The sequence below is a fragment of the Patagioenas fasciata genome, chromosome 3 (genome assembly GCF_037038585.1).
Source record: "Patagioenas fasciata isolate bPatFas1 chromosome 3, bPatFas1.hap1, whole genome shotgun sequence".
NCBI lineage: Eukaryota > Metazoa > Chordata > Aves > Columbiformes > Columbidae > Patagioenas > Patagioenas fasciata.
Window position 1 is genome coordinate 33704378 of NC_092522.1, and position 18202 is coordinate 33722579.

Here is an 18202-nt window from a genome sequence, read left to right on the forward strand (position 1 = left end):
TAGGCAGCCATCTCCGAAGGGTTTCAGTACACAGGAATTCGAAGAGAAACAGTGATAACCTTTCAAACTCTCCCAGCTTTCTGCTGTTTGACATGCACAGAGTTTGAAGCAGTGCCATTTAACACAAAGACATCAAACCTAAAGTAATTACTCAGCTGCATGGGAAGAGGTAGGAAAATACTTGGCTTTTTTAAACAAGATTCCAGGTGGTGCTGATCTTGAACCTCAGAAAGATTATCAATAATTATCAGCCTGGAAAAATGCAGCCATAAGCAAGCTTCTATTGCAAATGCAGTATGGCTATAGAAATCAGTCCAAATTATTAAATTCAAATCCAAGTATGAACTAATCCAAAAGCTTGAATTTGTTTGGGTCTGGACTTCTGGTGAAGTTATACTCTTTTAGTGTATAAACCTAGGGAACAGCTACACGGTTTTGATGATTGTTTACATCAAGAAACAGAAAGAAGGTTTACAACTTGATTTGGAAGTTTTCCGTAATTTGTCACCTAGAAAGTGTCTTTTGGGTTCCTCTCTGGACATTTCATGGACTATTTCAGTACTGAACTCTGTTCTTTAAACAGCAATTTTAAGAGGAGCCTGAAGTTCAACTAGTATTTCAGAAAAGTGCATACACTTTTCAATAATAAATCCATCATTAAACTTCTTGGCCTCGTGGCCTGCATCTCTTAACACCTTGCACCATTTGTACGTGTTCTGAAAGGCTACAGAAGGACACTGTTGGTTGACAGGGCCATGCTAGGAACTCCAGATTTAATGGAGAACAGAAAGCTTTTTTCAGTGAGGGGATCAACTTTATACACAGTGCAAAATGAATATCAAAAGTAACAGGAAAATACTTAGCAGTGAATTACATTAGTTTAGAGCCTAAGAAAGTAAAATATTCTTGCCTAAATATATTTAAACTTAGATAAAATTGTGTGCATAAAAATTTATCTAAGTATGGCATGAATATATAGGACTTTCTCATACTTTAGAAAGATCAAATGTCTTCTAGATTTTTGTACATTGCTGTATCTCTGGTTGCTAACTTAATATTTAATAAAATATATGCATGATTTATGATCTCTATGGAAATTTCACAAAAACAACTTTGTAGGTTATTCCTCTTTTATTAAATTAATTAAATCATCACACAAACTTTTTCCTGACTTACTCCCTCAGGCCATAAGGAAGAGAGCAGAATTCCCTGTTTCATTATTCTCTTTAAAATCGGTCCAATAGAAGGAAATGAAGTTTTCAAAGCGATTGCATGGAGGCTACAGAGTTGGGATTCATAGGGTCTGTTTGCTCTCTGGCACTGATATCCTCTGTGGCCTTTGGCAAGACACTGAGCCAGTTTCCAGTTCAGTTTCCCTGCAGGGTAAAATGGGATTTATATAGTGTTAGACACGTCAGCTATGTAAGTCTTGTTCTTTTATTTCCTACAGCAGTTATATGAGTCCCACTCACTTTAAAAGAGAAGGTTTCTGGCATCATTTGGTACTACACAAATGCCAGTGCTAAACCCTAACCCTTTACAGAAGGGAATTGGTCTTCTGGTTAAACCTGGTCTCAAGAGCATGAGCCATGCAAGAGCTGAGCACCATCTTTAGCTGGAAGAAAAGATGCAAGGCAAAGTGGCAAATACTAACTATCAGTCAGGTCAGCTACAAAGCGACTGCAAACGACTCCAGGATTACACTGATACGAGAATATAGAGCACAGACTACTTCCTTGGCACCATAAAAAGCAAAAAAAATTAGCAAAAGACAGCCAAACAAAGCGAAGCACCTGCAGCGTGAGTTTCTGTGCTTTGGCATGAGAATTAGATCAAGTTGCTTATAGGACAATAATTAGGAAGGGAGTTTCTAGGCTCATAATTAAAGAGTTAAGGGCTTACCAAGCCCTAAGTTGCAGATGTATTACGTGCCATAAAAGGTGTCAAGAAAAGTTCAGGACAGTTGTGAAGAAATCCTGCCAAAACTCATGTCTGAACACATTTAATAACAGAATATGTGTACATGACAAGCATGTCTGACAGTTCAGTTTTCTAGACACTACACAATGTTTTGAAGAAATGTAAGATGCTGATAGATTTGCTTCTTACACTTAATGGTGCAGAGTAAAAGGAAAAAAGTAATGAACATTGTATAACCAAAATAATACATTAGTATAGTCTCTACCTCATAAACTTTGGCAGCAAATCTTCCCCACCCCCCCCCTTTTTTTTTTTTCAAAATAACTGACAAACAGCTATTTTGATCCCATTACAAGGAGTCTTGTTACCTTGGTGAAAAGTGATAATATTCATTTCAGGTCTGGATGCTTTCCTGTCTGCTCTTCCAGCTTTGTATTTGCTACTTGTCGAACCAAGCGATGCACTTCCAGTCCACCAAGTATAGCTGGATTTGCTAAAAATAGCACGTTATTTATGTGTTTCATTCTAAATGGTTAGTGGTGCTGATAAGCACAGGGGACTCACTCCTGCCAAGGCTTTCTATCTACCCAGGACCCCCTGGGTGTGAGCACTGGGATCGTCCAGTTTTGTAATGGTTGGAGGGAGGATCAGGGTCTGACAAAGTGGGGCAGGCAGACAACATGCTGGTAGATAAGATGCCTTCTGTTTTGCATCTCCCTAGGGGTGTCTTGCAATAACACCTTCTCCTTGCTATAGGATTTAACACCGTAAGTCCCAATTCTGTGAGGCTTCAGGCATGTGCTGAACTTTTTCTTCCTGTCTACAATCCCAGGGAAGTCAGCAAGATTGCTCGAAATATCTACAGCATCTACACCTTCACAGGATCAGGGCCCACTACAAACAAGCCTGTGCCATTTAGTCTTGTCCTATGTGCAAGCCCATAGCTTAATACTACAGGGCACATACCATGTACAGAATACAACTTTGCATTCCTAGCTGCAATAACTGATTTGAAGTCAGTAAAACTGTACATGTGGTTTAGGAAAGGTGAATGTGGCCTGGGAAAAGGTTAACATCAAGAGCACACTAAAGAGGTTTACAGGATGGAGTTGCAAGCATATTTTCTCAAGAAAAGCAATTAAAAATGACATGATGTTAGAATAAGTCAGTCCAGAAAGAATAACAGAACATTCACCTGCAGGAGACTGGTCAACGCTTGGAAAAAAAAAAAAAAAAGCTGTCTCACAAATTGCCCAGTGTTTAACTTGAAGTCCATTTGTTAATTTTGTAAACATTGCTGCTTCCATTTTGCACTGACACGCTATTGACAGCAGGACTCTAATCCCGCCGGGAAGGAAGTATCAGGTTTCGGGCAGCTTCAGGACTCTTCTCAAGTCTATCTTCACCTAAAGGGCTTTGGCAATAGTTAGTGACAGAAGGAAACATGGTGCGATTCAGGCTCCACGGAAATGAAAACTGCCTAACATTTCAGGTTAAGTGTTTGGGAAGGTGGTGCAGTCAGTGCCCACAGCAGCCTGGGGTAAGGTGGCACCTTTACCAGCCCCCACCTCCGGTGATTTCATTTGCACTGCGCTCTCCAAAACACGGCCCCAGCCAACAGCAGATTTCTCCTTCCCAGTCAACATTTCCCCTGGTGTGGATTCTGGCAGATGGGCTGGGGGACCGTCATGTAGGTGCAGAGCTGCCGTCTTCAGACTGGCCTTGCTGGGGTTGCCCTATCCTACTGTCAACTGTCCCCATCGGTTTCTCGGTATAATTTCACTCACTACCTCTCCCATTTGACATAATTCATTGCTGGCTAAGCCAAAAGTGTCCTTAATAATGCAGAGGTTCCTCCAGCTGGGAGGCAGTGCTGTAGTGGTTGGACTCAATGATCTTAAAGGTCTTCTCCAACCCAAATTAATCTATGATTCTATGATCACGTATTCCTCGTTTTAAGCTAAATAGTTTGAAACAGAAGATTCCATTCTGTGACTTCCAAGCAGCTTTCCTGCTGGAGGATTAGTTGTGGATTGCTCAGGATCTGAGAAAATAAATTCCACATATATGATACTGGAAACCATAGGTCTATATAACATTAATAATGCAGAGAGGAAGGCATCTTAGGCAACTGGTACTGAATATGTACTAAATAAAGAAGAAACTGGCTTCTAGCCTAGGCACTGCGAATCCTGGTCAGGTCATTTCAGATTACACATTGAAACAATTGCACACAATTAGATTAAATACAGGCTCTTGCTAGTTTTGGGCTACTAGGTCTATAGGTTAACTTTGAAGGTTAAAAGAAGTATTTTGCTTTACACAATAATTTGAAAACTGATCTGAAATCCATCAGACCATCACTGTTTAGCAGGTCCTGGTGAGCATCACAAACCATGAGTTATCTCCTGGAGGTGTCCCACCACTGCCAAAGACAACATCCTTAACTGAGGTGCCCCAGGCAGTGGGCAGCTTGCTGTGGGTGGAAAGGGGCACCAAGGGATCATGGGCAGGTCTGGGACATGGCTGGAGCCATACCACAGCCTATGGGGCTCCTGCAGTCCTTGCTGATGCTCTCCAGCCACTCCCAAGCAAGACAAGGCATTGCCACACTGGCTGCTCAAGACAAACCTTGTGTCACAGCCACCCTCTGTATTTGCCACCTCTGCACACAGTGAGTAGGACACATTCTTTGAGGACCATCACTGCAGGCTTCTCTGTGGGTTCATCTCAAGAAAGGGAGACTGATCACTATTAAGCAGTGAGTGAAAACATGTCTATGCTTTGAAAAACTTTCCAGTCATCTAATGATGTGCAGTAAATTTCTGAGCGTAGGTCAAAGGATCACATTTTCGTTTCAATCCCCATTTTTAGGACACACATCTTTTTCCCTTATTTCCCCTTTTTTTTCCCCCTTTTCCTTTCCTTTCCTTTCCTTTCCTTTCCTTTCCTTTCCTTTCCTTTCCTTTCCTTTCCTTTCCTTTCCTTTCCTTTCCTTTCCTTTCCTTTCCTTTCCTTTCCTTTCCTTTCCTTTCCTTTCCTTTCCTTTCCTTTCTTTTTTCTTAGTCTTCCTGGTTTCTTTATTTATACCTCAGGTATATGTGGTATGAAGGACTAATCTTAAACATTTACAGCCTGAGGTTGGTTTGCGGTATTTATTTCAACTTATTATATATTATAGCATGTTTTTTATTATATATGACAATCAATTTGCCGGAATTTATAGCTCTTTGACTAATATACCTTCACAACGTACTTGCCCTTAATTTGTGGATTTTATGGAGGGTTTATTGAAGTTGGATTTCCCACTTCTCTTTCCACTTGCACTTTCTTTTTAGATTTCTGTATGTGTAAATGCATGACAGAGAAAGAAAGAGATTATTTGAAAGCTTAATGGTTATAAAAATTGCTAGATCAGTTGTCTTACCGATCAAAATCTCCAGAGCAGTCACATGGCAGCCTTCCCTGGGCTGTTGCCATTCAGAGGTGATTTGGTGGAGATCTCCTCTACCTTTGAGTTTGGACCCCCAGGCAGATAAAATCTTCTGAGCACACGCAGGACCAAAAGTTGGAATTGCACCCCAGGGCCTGCAGGGGAGAAGAGGCCAAGTGTGAGCATGGCTCCATCCTGGCACAGACACAGAGGATACAGCTGGACTTACCCCTTTCTGGCTAAGCACCCTCGGCACTGGCATCCATCCTCTTTTCCGCACCTTTTGTCACTACTGCCCAGCTCCCCATCTGTTTGCAAATGTCTCCTCTGCCTGTGGCATATATGCTGAGATCAATGAGACTAATTCAGGAACAAAAGAAAGAAGATGGACTTGCAGCCTAGGCCCACATTTTTTAAGCTGTTCCTACACTCCACACTTCCTAATCTAAACCCTTTGGTTACGGGATTTAGATAGCCCTCAAGCAGTGTTTCTTTGATTTTTTAGACCAGAGAAAGAAGTGTTTAATGTTCTCAGCAAACAGGATTTGATGCAGTGCTGAAAGGTAAGAAGGGAGGGGGAGGAGGGGCTCAGGTCAGCGTCTTAGCTAAGATATTGAACATACAAAGCATAGTAAACAGGACACAAGTAGAGGCAGATTGTTGCAAGGAGGAGGTAAGAAACCTACTCTGAATGGGGCATAGATAAAAAAAGCAGGGACCTCAACCAGTGCCCCCACGGGCAGTGATTACAGCAATCGATGGCTGAAAAGCATGTAACCACCACAGCATCAGAGTCTGTCTGGGGTACCCTCCTGTGCAGCCACCTTCACAGGGGCTGTCTGGTACAAAACTAAGCTGGACACATGAAAGAAACATCAAGGCAGGTACTGCTGTGAGCTGCAGGGAAAAGGTGACATGGCCCCTGATACAAGCTGGGGTGAGACCTACTGGAGCCAGAGGCTGAGCCCTGACGGACTGCTGAAAGGTCAAGGAGATGGGGAGAAGCCAGAACAGACCTGAACACGAGGTATCTCCTACTCATCAGAACAAAGTGTGTTGTATCAGGAGAAAAGACTTTTGTCTTTATTTTGATCTTCCTTCCAAGATCACAGCTTCATGTGGCGTCTGACAAATGAGCTGTACACCAACTCTGCAAAAACTGAAAAAAGGAAGGAGAAGGAATGGTCAGCAAAAGGAACTCTGTAAGAGATAAAGTCTCTAAGGTAGAAAAATGCCTTAACAGAAAAAGATACAGTATTTTTTAAAGCTCTCCATGGATTTTAAAATCGGGCTTTTCCCATAGCCTTGCCACTACTCACCCTCCTCACCCAGACTGCCCCACTTTCAGAGTAATTCTGGTGTGAGATGCTGGTCTTCCCACTAAAACAAAAGCCATCTGGGAAATTCAGATTTGTTATTAGTCTAATTAAAAATGCATCACCTACTACCTTTTGAGAGGGAGGAGCAGGCAGCATCTCAGCGGGAGAATTTCCAGGGATGCACACTTATTGCTAAATGCCTTTTGGGTGTGCAGCCATTGCCCAGTGTCATGGACCTTGCTTTTCCTTTTTTTGATATCCTCACTGAAAAGATTATACAAAATTACTAGACTGCACAAAGACTGTAAAATGCTTTACTTCACTCAGAAGAGGGATTAAGTGTATTTTACTATACGACACTACAGATCTCATGACACCACAAACCGGGTGAATATTTTGGGACATCTGCACTTCTGAGCTCCTGCCTCAAGCTATTCCTCATTATTTACTGCTAACTAATGAGCAGTCAGGTGGCTGATTCTTTTAACAGAGGGCACCGTTTAGACTGCTGTATACCCTCGAGCGCCATTTACCATCTCACACTTTGGTCTGGGCTTTTCATTTAAGCAAATATCTCCCTTCCTTGAAACACTGCTGGATATAACAGATAGAGAGGCAGCCATGTACCAAAATAGACGTATTTCTAAACATTTCCAGCTGCCTTTAGGGCCTATATAGTATATGAGGTGAGATACTGTGAGGTTTCACCACACAGTAAAGAGCAGCCAAAGGGCATTTTCTAAACTTTTTTTTCCTACTGTCTTCCATTTGATGAAAGACTTGTGGTTAAACCTTTATCTTCTATAAACATTTAAAAGTAGGTTACCTTTTATTTTCACGTCTCACTTCTGTTTCATTAAAAGACAGGTTTTACTGCAGTAATTCAGGTGATTGATACTTTGGATCACCTTCAGAAAATAGATGTTAATGATCTGTATCTATGTCTGTATTCCAGCACAGATGTGCGCACAGATGTATTTGCATGCAAGATGCCCACAAAGCAGTGTTTCTTTCCGATGGCATTTTTTCTTTGCTTTTACATAAGGCAGCCCCTACACATGTGGTATGGAAACCTCTAGGAGCGGCATTTTTGCGAGATTGCTCTGACTCTCCTCTCCTCTTCCTCCCACACCCCAGCAGGTACTTCCACGCCAACCAGCTGATTTTTAAACACTGGAACTTTGCTGATTCTGTGGCACACATATGGATGTGGTTCATAATCAAGAGGATCCTCAAATTAATAAAAAAAAAAAAGGCTTTTTCTCTGCCTCCTTTCAGTGACTTGTCCACCACAGCTGGTGTCTCTAGATTCTCTCCCAAAAGTCCTGCCACAGTCTCACCACTGAGGAAAAGAGGGAAAACAGAGAGCCTGCAGATAGGCAGACATTTTTTTGGTATTTTTAAATGGTTATTGTAAGTAACAGTGCTCAGCAGAAGTGCACAAAGCAGAGTAGCTCAAGCACCAGCTGGAGATTCATATTAGCAATGCCATTGTAAACCATGGCTGAACCACACATCTAACACTGGAAAATTGCAAATGAGAAAGGCTGATGTTAATGATTTACTCTTAATAATACTGCCCGCTTCTCCCTGTGAAGAAACTGGGCAGCAGTTGCTGTCCCTCTACTCTGAATATACAGGTTGAATAGGAAGGTGATGCTAATATTTAAGTAATGCCTAACATGTTTCAAAAATCAATACTGAATCAAGCTGCATATCTACATGAACATTAATTCTTCAATGGTCTGATAGATAATAATTTGATATGTAAACTGTTAATAAAACTGAAGCTCATACAAGAAAGCTGAAATTAGTCAAAAGTCTCCAAAAGCTACAAGAGATTTTAAACCTCCCTTGTGCTTAAGGGTTTTTCAAACTTTTTTTTTTCCTTAGCAACAAGACCCGAAAGACTAGAGATGCCAGAAAACTAGGAACGTATTTTAAATGAGCTGTGGAAATCTCCCGCTGTCCCGTGTCTCTCTGTCTGAGGCTGTGACCTTCCTGTCCTAGTGTCATGTGTCTGATCATATAAAGAAATAATTCATAGTGCACTTCTTACATTTTACATATTAATTAAGAGATTAAAACCACGTCACATTCCATTTCAATTTTATAAATAAAATCTAATCTAAACATACATTGAAAAAGACTTTTTTTTTTTTTTTTAATCTGAAAGTTTTTTACATTTACAAAAGACTGAGAAGCTGACCTGGGGAAAACAGTTATTGGTGCAGACAAGACAGATTACATCATTTATCTGTTAAAGAAAGAGACTCATCAAAAGCACAAAGCATACAGAAATGTCAGTATAACAAAACTGTCTGAAATATGTTTTAAATAAGAAGCAGCCTATTAGGAAAGTATCAAAGAAACAGCCAGAAAAAAAAACCCTAAATGACCAAATCTTGAAACAGAAGATCTGTGAAGTGAATCAGTGCTTCTGTTTACTAACCTCAAATAGTTTTCTTCAAATAAAAAATTTTACATAAAAGTAATTTCCTGAAATAGATAACTAAGGCTGCCACAGCCTCAGCTTAAAAGAAGATTCTGTTTTGAATATCTGTGCTTAGAACTGCGAAAAACAGATCAGCTCTTTCTTCTTGGTAAACTTCATCTCCCTTTCTAATATTCCTTTCAGTGATACTAATGCCAGAATAATAACTCAAACAATGGGTGAATCATCATCAGAGAACACAGGAAAAAAGCAAAAGAAAAAAATAAAAAAGATGACAAAGTGAAACCCCAAGACACAGCAGACAGGTGCTTCTGCAAGAGAGGCCCAGGATTCCAAATATCAGTCCCTAAAGCTGCAGTGTGCCTTGTGTTAGAAACTCACTTTGTGATTAATTGATGGCACTTCTGTCTCCTGAGCTTTATTTTGAAGGTTTTAAAAAGGCTCTTGACGGAAATACAGATTTCTCCACTGAAAGATGAGGAAGTTGCAGATTCTCTTCCTTGCTACTGTTTAACTTCATGAGTTCACTTTGGATAGTTACTGGATGTTTCAATTCATCAGCGGCCTCAGCCAGGAGGGGCTATGGCCCATTCAGTGAAGAGTGATGTGAGCTGTGGGATCTATAGAATTGGTAAGGATCGGGCTTATCTTGTGTCTAGAAATCTTACTGCAGTTTATAAAACAACTTGGCAGAAATAATATACTCCAGAAGAATGCTGTCAGGACTTTTTCATAATGAAGGAGAAATCTTGTTGGTTCAGGAGGAAAAACGCCCATGAAAAGTCATGCGGATTTTGCTAAAATGTGTGAAATGGAATTAAATGAAAACCTGGCTACTTTGGTTTCTTTATTTTGGCAGTTTCTTTTATCTGACAGAGTTTGCAAACAATAAAACAAAACAAACAAACAAAAATTAAAACGAGAAAAAAGCTACCTAGTGATGCATATCATTCAGCAACAACAGAAACAAATGCCCTGCTAGTCAATTTTACGAGTCTTGGGAGATCTTGGCTGAAGTTGGCAGAGAAATACCTCCATTAACACATCCCTGCACATCTAATGCCCGATTCCTTCCCTCCCACACTTAAGGAATAAGCTCAATAGTATCCGTGTTTTACTGTAAGCACAAGGTTTCTCTCCTTTTTCTTTTTTTTTTTGTCTGTTTCTCAGTGCTGATAACCACTATCGCCCTCAGATAGTGCAGCTGAATATGAAGATGTAAGTATTAGCAGCTTTCAGACTTGCCTTTTTATCCAAAACTTAATGAGAAGACAGATGTGAGCTCCTGAGCTATTCCCTCCCAGAGGAGCTTTTTCACCAGAGCCTGACTCTCTGGAGAACAGCTCACAGCAGCTTTGATTGCAACAAGGCCTGAACAGCCATTACATGGTTTTAACACACATTTCTGATGCAGGTGCTGAGGTACGTGAATGCTTGCGAGCAGATTAGAGCAAACTGTTGGGAAAGAGTAAAATGGCTGCAAACAGTGATGCACTTTGATGGTGGATGCCCTGCCAGACACAGCCACAAGACAGAAAGGGCAGCACCCTGCACTTAGGAAAGCTGTACTCGTCTCTTCATGTAGTTCAAGCCTGAAATGTCTTTTTAGACATGGTTAGCCATATTTAGGTTTATAACATCTCCTAAGTCGTTTCTTTGCTTTTTGGCATTCAGATCGAAGGTTTCTGATTATCCATTTTTCAGGAAAATTAGCAAAGAGCTAGTCTCTCTGTAAAGAATAAGGTGAGGTAAGTACACTTCTGCACTGACCTGTGCTCTTAACTTGGTAAGTAGTTTTCTTATAAAATGGGAGAAATATTGTTAATCTCATTTGCTTTCTCTAGATGTCAAATATTTTCCTAAACATCTCCTACTGAGTGCAGAATATGCTTCCCATTGAAATATATGACTGCTAATGGAAATGACACATTTCTGCTTATTTCTAGATTTGATTTTATGCTGAAACTTATGCTGCAGTTCTATTCTGAGTACATAAGCCTCTGACCCAGAGGCTGTCAGATAAACAGCAGTGTCCACTCCTTGCACACACATACAGACCCAGAGGCTGTCAGATAAACAACATTGTCCACTCCTTGCACACACACACACAGAAAATACAAAAATCTAGAATTGTCTGGTCATTATTCTAAACCTTTAGCTTTGCATCAGGGATTCCTAGTGAGCTTGTTTCCATGGTGGACCCAGTACTGTTACATGTCTGATTTCTAGTGCCAAGTCATTAATCAAAACTGAAAAGCAGTTAGTTACAAAAAAACCTGCTTCTACTTGGGGCCACGCTAGATCTTCATTAATGGATAGTCTCTCTTTCAGCTCCCTTATTGTCATCAATCTCCTTTAGAAACATCTCTTGAAGGAAAAAATTTACTAAAATGCTGCAATCTTCAACTCTCATGGTTGGTGATCCTTGCTGGCTCCATAGTATCACTAGGAATTAATTATTTCATTTCCCTTTTTAAAGAACAGAGAGATTATATATTTTTGAGCATAGTGAAGGGAGGCTGTCACCCATGAGCTGGAAAAGCTGTTGGCAGTGGCAAGGCCAAGCGAAGGCGCCACATCGCCAGTGGGGAAAGAAAAGTGTTGACATTAGTTCTGTCATAAGATATCACACTAATTCCTTTTTTCAGACCACCACCATCCTGCTGAAAGGCCAAATCAGCTCAAATATTAGGCATGACAAAACTCAGCACAGCACTGAATGTGTTGCAGTGAAGAAAAACCCTGCCACACCTTGCTGCTTTCCTGGAACAAAACATTAACTTGCTGAGGGAAAACGCAGATGTGGCTGCTGAGGAGGTGGTTCAAGTCTGGAGAGGCAATTTTATCCCCAGCCTGTGGTCAGGTCTGACAAAGAAGGTTTCCAAAACTATGCCACTTGTCCCCGTTAGCGATGACTCCAAGTTACACGTTACACTATTACACACTTCAAATCATCTCCACCACAAGTGGCACCTAAAACCAGATATTAAAACTATATGGGAGCTATAAGTCCTTACCTTGTCACCATAGGCAGCTGAGATGTCCCAAGACATTTTTCCTGTGGTTCTGAACTTTGTAATGAATAGTGTTGGACAGTAGCACTCACACTTGCTTTGGCCAGTAGAAGACACAGGACAACAGAGAACTAACCTGTGACTGTCACAAGACAAACCGCCTTTGTAAAGGCTCAACTTGGCATCACCTTCTCCTTCCAGAGCCTAAACAGTTGCTTGATGAGGTGAAGACACACTTGTAGGTGGTGGCTGCAGAGAAATGTAGGTGACATTGCTCGGTAGGAGAGACCCTGATCTCAGCACAACATGAATATCCAGTCACTCTGGGCCTGGTCTACAGCCTGCTGAAGTCAATGGATACTAAGGCTGCAAGTTAAATGCAAACTGTTTTCTGATTTTCTAATCAAGATAGCTTGAAGTCACAAACAGTTTACTAAAATTACAACAGCAGTTTCCCAACTAATTATTGATTATTGTACATAAAATTTTATACAATAATGCATGGTGGTCCCATAAAACAATCTTTGTTTTAAGACAGACTTCAGTATTTGGATTAGGAAAGATTTGTCTCATTTCGAGTCACATTTTCAAAGACTTATACACCAATTTGCTCTCTGGAAAAGTCACGTGCAGAAGCGGAGTCATTACTGACATTATTGCAACTGCTTGATTTCCACTTCTCTGTACCTGCAGAGACAAGCACATGAGTTTTCAAGTTGCTGAGTGAAACCACTTGACATAACTCTTTCTGGCAAAACTCCATTCACATGCAAATAAAAAGTTCAGTCTCATTACAAAGGGAAAAAATAGTGCTGATTTTTAAGTGATTAGTAGCATATACTCCATTAAAAAGCCTGAGTTCGGATTACATTTGTAAGACATTGCATCTGCAAGGTAACGAGGGACATCAGTGCTAGCCAAGATTACAACGGCATTTTGAGGCCTCACAATACCTTTGAAAACTTAGAGGGCTCTTCTTGCCAACCCTTCTGACAGGGCAGCCGCAGCGGCCAGCAGGACTCTGACACTTCCTCATATACTACCTGGAGGAAAACAACACTTTCAGTCCTGCTTATCTGCTTTGTTCTGCAACAGCTTATCTTCAGAAAGGGGCTGTTTAACCAGCATTTGTCAAAGCTCTGACCTCCTGCAACAGGGGTCCACAGCACTGGTACAATAAAAATAATACATTTGTACATCTAGACAAATGAGTTCCTCCTTTTCCTTCAGTGGTGTCATGTTGGCTTGTGTGCTCCCTTCAGAGATGCTAACAACTGGCAGCTCTGTTCAGAGAGATCACTGATCTAATTTATTTTTCCTTCTTCCTTTAGGGAATGCTATCACAACGCTGTAAGATCATTGCCTTGTACATCTCACTCCCCTCCCCTGATGAAATGGCTTTGAAATGTCACCACCTGATCTGCAGGGGAAGCTGCATCCTCACAAGCCCTTCCATTAACTATTCCTGTTGACAGCTCATAGCTTCTTCACCAAGCTGTCTCTCCTTACCCAAGGGGGTGCTTCTACAGGACCTTCACGGCTGGCTTTTAACAGTCTTGTAATCACAGCTCACAATGTGCTGGTTGACGAACTCCTGTTTTATTAATATCTTATCCTCAACACTAGCTTTTACATGATGCTGCTCAGTTTTAACTCAGAGACATTATTACCATGCCATCTCTTGATGTGTCTAGGGCTTAGCAGCTAGAAACATGTTTGGAAATCTAAATAACCCCACCTCTAAGACTTCAGATTATGCTATTTCTTCTCCTCATTTTTGAGGCATTTGAAATGCTTTCACAAGATGGAGAGGAAATTTACAGGTTTGTGCTTGTTCTCAAAGAGTATTTGTTAAGCAACAACTCTTTGTAGATGGCTGGTTTGGGGCTGTATTTAAACTGGAAAGCATCTTGGAACAGTTGGATGGGAAACGTGTTACAGGTGAATGCAAACACTCATCCGGAGGAGCTGTTCTCTGGGAGCTGCCAGCCTGTCCTAGCAGGAGAACGTCAATATTGGCTTGAAAGCCATAATATATAATAAAATACAGGAAGCCCTTTTCTGTTATTGCTGCTACAAACTCTGGCAATTTTCTGCGGCACGCAATATTCCCCAACTTTGTGTTTGTGCATTCTTCGGGATTCATGATGACTTCTCTATTCCAGCTCTGAGAAGTAACATTTAAAAAAACTAAACATTAAATTTCTCTTCCTTTCCAAGATGGCAGATGCAGCATGACTTTCGACCTTTTGACACACTATGTGCATGGTCTCCCATGGCAGCACCTCTTAGTACCACCCCAATTACCCATCAGCAGAGCTGTTGGGCATCAACTGCTGTGATGGGCCAGAGAGCTGGTGCTTTTACAGCTCTTTCCCTGACAAGGTAGAGCTTTTCCATTTCTCATACTAAGACCAAAAAAACGGTAGTTTGTATGTTAGTGGCAAAAGTATCTATTTCAAGATAACTTACTCTCCGTCTTCAGGCAGAGTATTCCCTTTAAAGATCAATTCACAAAACCAGCTTTTCTTGGTCTATGAGATGTTCACAAGAGCTTACTGGTGCCTGGGATTTAACATGCCAAATTTTGAATTTTCCCACCCTTCTCTCCAATTTGGTCAAGCCAAATACAAACTAGACTATTTACACTTTAATGCAGTAGCCCTATATGTTTCAAGACAAAAATGATTACCTTATTCAGAAATGCATGTTCTTTTGCCATTTTGTAACGTTTTTTCTTACCCTTATAAATATATAGTCAGATTCTGCATCATGGAAGCAAAAGTACTGGCCCCTTAATTAAAAAAAAAAAAAAAAGAGCAATTTAAAATGATACCTAAAACTAGAAATGAATACATATATTCTACAGAGGAGTGTAGGCATTTGTTCATTAATCTCTTGTTGTTAATTAAAATGCATGATGATTTTTTAAAAATGCATCATTGAAAACAATGAATTTATATAAATTCACAGTACTAAATTGCTGAGGGTAGGGACATGCAAGTTATTCACTGATGCACCGTTATTATTTCATGACAGCTGCCAGAATATCTTTATATAGAAACATTTGCGTGTGTGCATATATATGCATGTATTTATTTAATTGTATATATGTGCACGTATGTCTATATAAAAGATAAGCGCAATGCAACGAAGACTTCATATAAAAAACTTGGCAACTGTAGAAGGCAGGTGTTTCCCATGGCTCTCTGTTAAAGAGCATACTGCAGTTAATGATGCTGTGAAAGACTGCCTGGAGACCAGAAACATATGCATCAACAGAAGACTACAGCCATGAAAGACCTGCAGGTATATGAGTAAAAAAACAAGGCCAAGCATCAGTGCACTCAACACACTCAATCCTACATCTAAAAGCATCTTTAAACAAAGAAGTTGTTGTCTAGAATGAAATACACACCCGTAATGTGGGAGCTGCAAACATTGCTGCTTCCGCTCTGGAATAAAATCAAAGGCAAAGGGCCGGATTCCTCAAAAGTAACGTTCAGTCTCCCACTTTTCCTCTTAGGTTACATCCAAGGGAAAGTAAAGGATAGAATCAGATTCTGGTCTTCCAGTCGTATGAAAGACACCATTGAAGTCACTGTGTAAAACTCAGCAGCTCCCTACCATGCAATTTTCTACATAATTTGTGCCATTTCCCACTGGAATTCATGGTAGCCCTGAAAATCTCCTGAATTCAAGGCTTGCACTGTGGAACTGATGCACAGCTGCGGAGGGAGCAGGATGAGGGGGAAAACTTGTCATACCCAGTGCTCCCACTGGGGAAGCCCCCTGCCTCATGGCTGCTCTGCAGCATTAGCTATGGCACTTTCTGATCTGGAAGCAGGGTTTGCCACTTGTTATCTCTTAATAACATAAATAAAGAGGTAAAAGAAAATGTCAACATGCCCACCTTGGTTAAGGGGACTGATCACCCATGGTATGTAGCACATCTGGCCAACAGCAGAGAACCAAGCAGTAACCATGTCAGGGAAACACAGGCCTGGGGAAGCGGTCCAGCCTTACAGCCTAGGCTGCCCCATCTCCCCAGGCTCACCTCTGCTCACCAAAGCCAACCACTGCCACCACCTAGGCTTAGCTCTGCCTTTTTACAGTCAAAGATAACATACTGCACAGTAGAAGTGATGTACGATATGCCTGGTTTTCCAAATCTGAAAGCCAGAAAAAGGCTATTTCTAGCAGTAAGTGTTGCTTTTTCTAAAAAATGATAATATTTCCTTTGAGTTACTTAAAAAATAAAAGTATCTGGCTCCCTCTACCAATGTTTTTACCTTAAAACCCAAACATCTCCCTCAGGAAATGATTTTCAACGCAAGAAAATAGCAAATGCAAGTTATTTTCAGGCGGGTGGATTTTATCTAGGGTTCTAGCAATTTAACTGAAGGCTAGAAACTCCAGCCATATCATAACCCACATAGTTTCCTTCTGTTTACCTATACAGGCTCTAATCACCTGTGAAACATCTGTTGGTACTCTGGCATTACTGGCAAGACACCAAAATAACCATATTCCGTATAGCAAACAGTTGCAGTTTCTGTCTCTCTCCTGGTCTGCCTGCTTCAGCTTGCAAAGCCAGAATAAACCCTTCTTGCCTTCCAGCATGAGAGTGGGACCAGAAAATGTCCCTTCAAGGGGGTGACAGAAACCAGAATTGCACGATTATGGTGTTTCTTCAAAAATATGTATTTGGGTAACTTTCAGTTCCTGTATGAAAGAGTAGCAGTAGACGATAAAAAAGAAACCACAGTCAGAGCAGCAGAGTTAAATTCCAAACCTTTTTGGACAGAAACTCAGGAGCAGTCAGGGAGACCAGTGGCTACACCAGTCAGATTTCTAAAATACATCTTTTGAAGCCCTTTGTTTAAGCACAGATTTGTTTCCAGGTTTAGAGGCAACTGTACACCAGCAGGAGAACAGAACCACCTTTGCAATGTGTTTTACATACATGCAGGGAGCGACCGCCCCTCTCCTATGGGGTCTGCAATCAGAGTAGATACAGTAGAAGAGGAAAGTGATAGTGAGAAGCAGACAAGATCTGGAGGTAAAGTGGCTTCTTCAAGATGACACAACAGGCCAGAGCTGGAAGGGAGTCCCTTCACCAGAGTGGATTTTTTAGCAGAGATTATGGTCAAAACACTGTCAGTGCGGTTGAGACTCTGAGAGTCTCCTTTTTCTATCATCTTTCCCATCCCCTTGGCTTCTCCTTGATCTCTACAGTGGACATTTCACGTGAGGTGAAGGAGGTCTCAGTGCAGCAAAGGTGCTCCCACCCCTTGGGGAGCACCTAACACCCCCTGTGGCCCCCTCTGGACTTTGCCAATGCTGTCCAGCCCCACGAACATCTCCTCCTCCCTGGAGATACAGATCAAACAGAGATGTCCTGTGGCTGACACTTAATGTGAGACCCTGCTACGATGGCAGAGATGCCAGTGTGTACCGTAAACCTTCAGCTGCCATATTCCCTGCAGATGACCATCTTACAAGTCCATAGGGAAAAAAAGGCAAAATAAATCTATAGGATTAGACATATGCTGCGAGAATACAGGGATTTGTAACACAGACATATTTATTTCGTTGATTACAATCAGTAAAGTTAACTCAAGAGCAAAGACAAAGAAGCTCAGCATATACATCTATTTTCAATTTATAACTTACTCTCCCCTATTTTTTTCCTTTCTCAAGTCTTTCAAGGTAAAAAACCAACCAACCAACCAACCAACCAACCAACCAACCAACCAACCAACCAACCAACCAACCAGCCAACCAACCAACCAAACGAACAAACGAATGAACGAACAAACAAATAAAAGCCAACAAAACAAAAACCACAAACCAACAAAAAACAACAAACCACACACAAATAAACAAACCCAAACAACAACAACAACAAACCCAAACAAACAACTAAGATTTGAGAAGAAACTTCTTCTCAGTGAGGGTGACAGACACTGGAACAGGCTGCCCAGGAAGGTTGTGGAGTCTCCTTCTCTGGAGACATTCAAAACCCGCCTGGACACTCCTGTGTAACCTCATCTGGGTG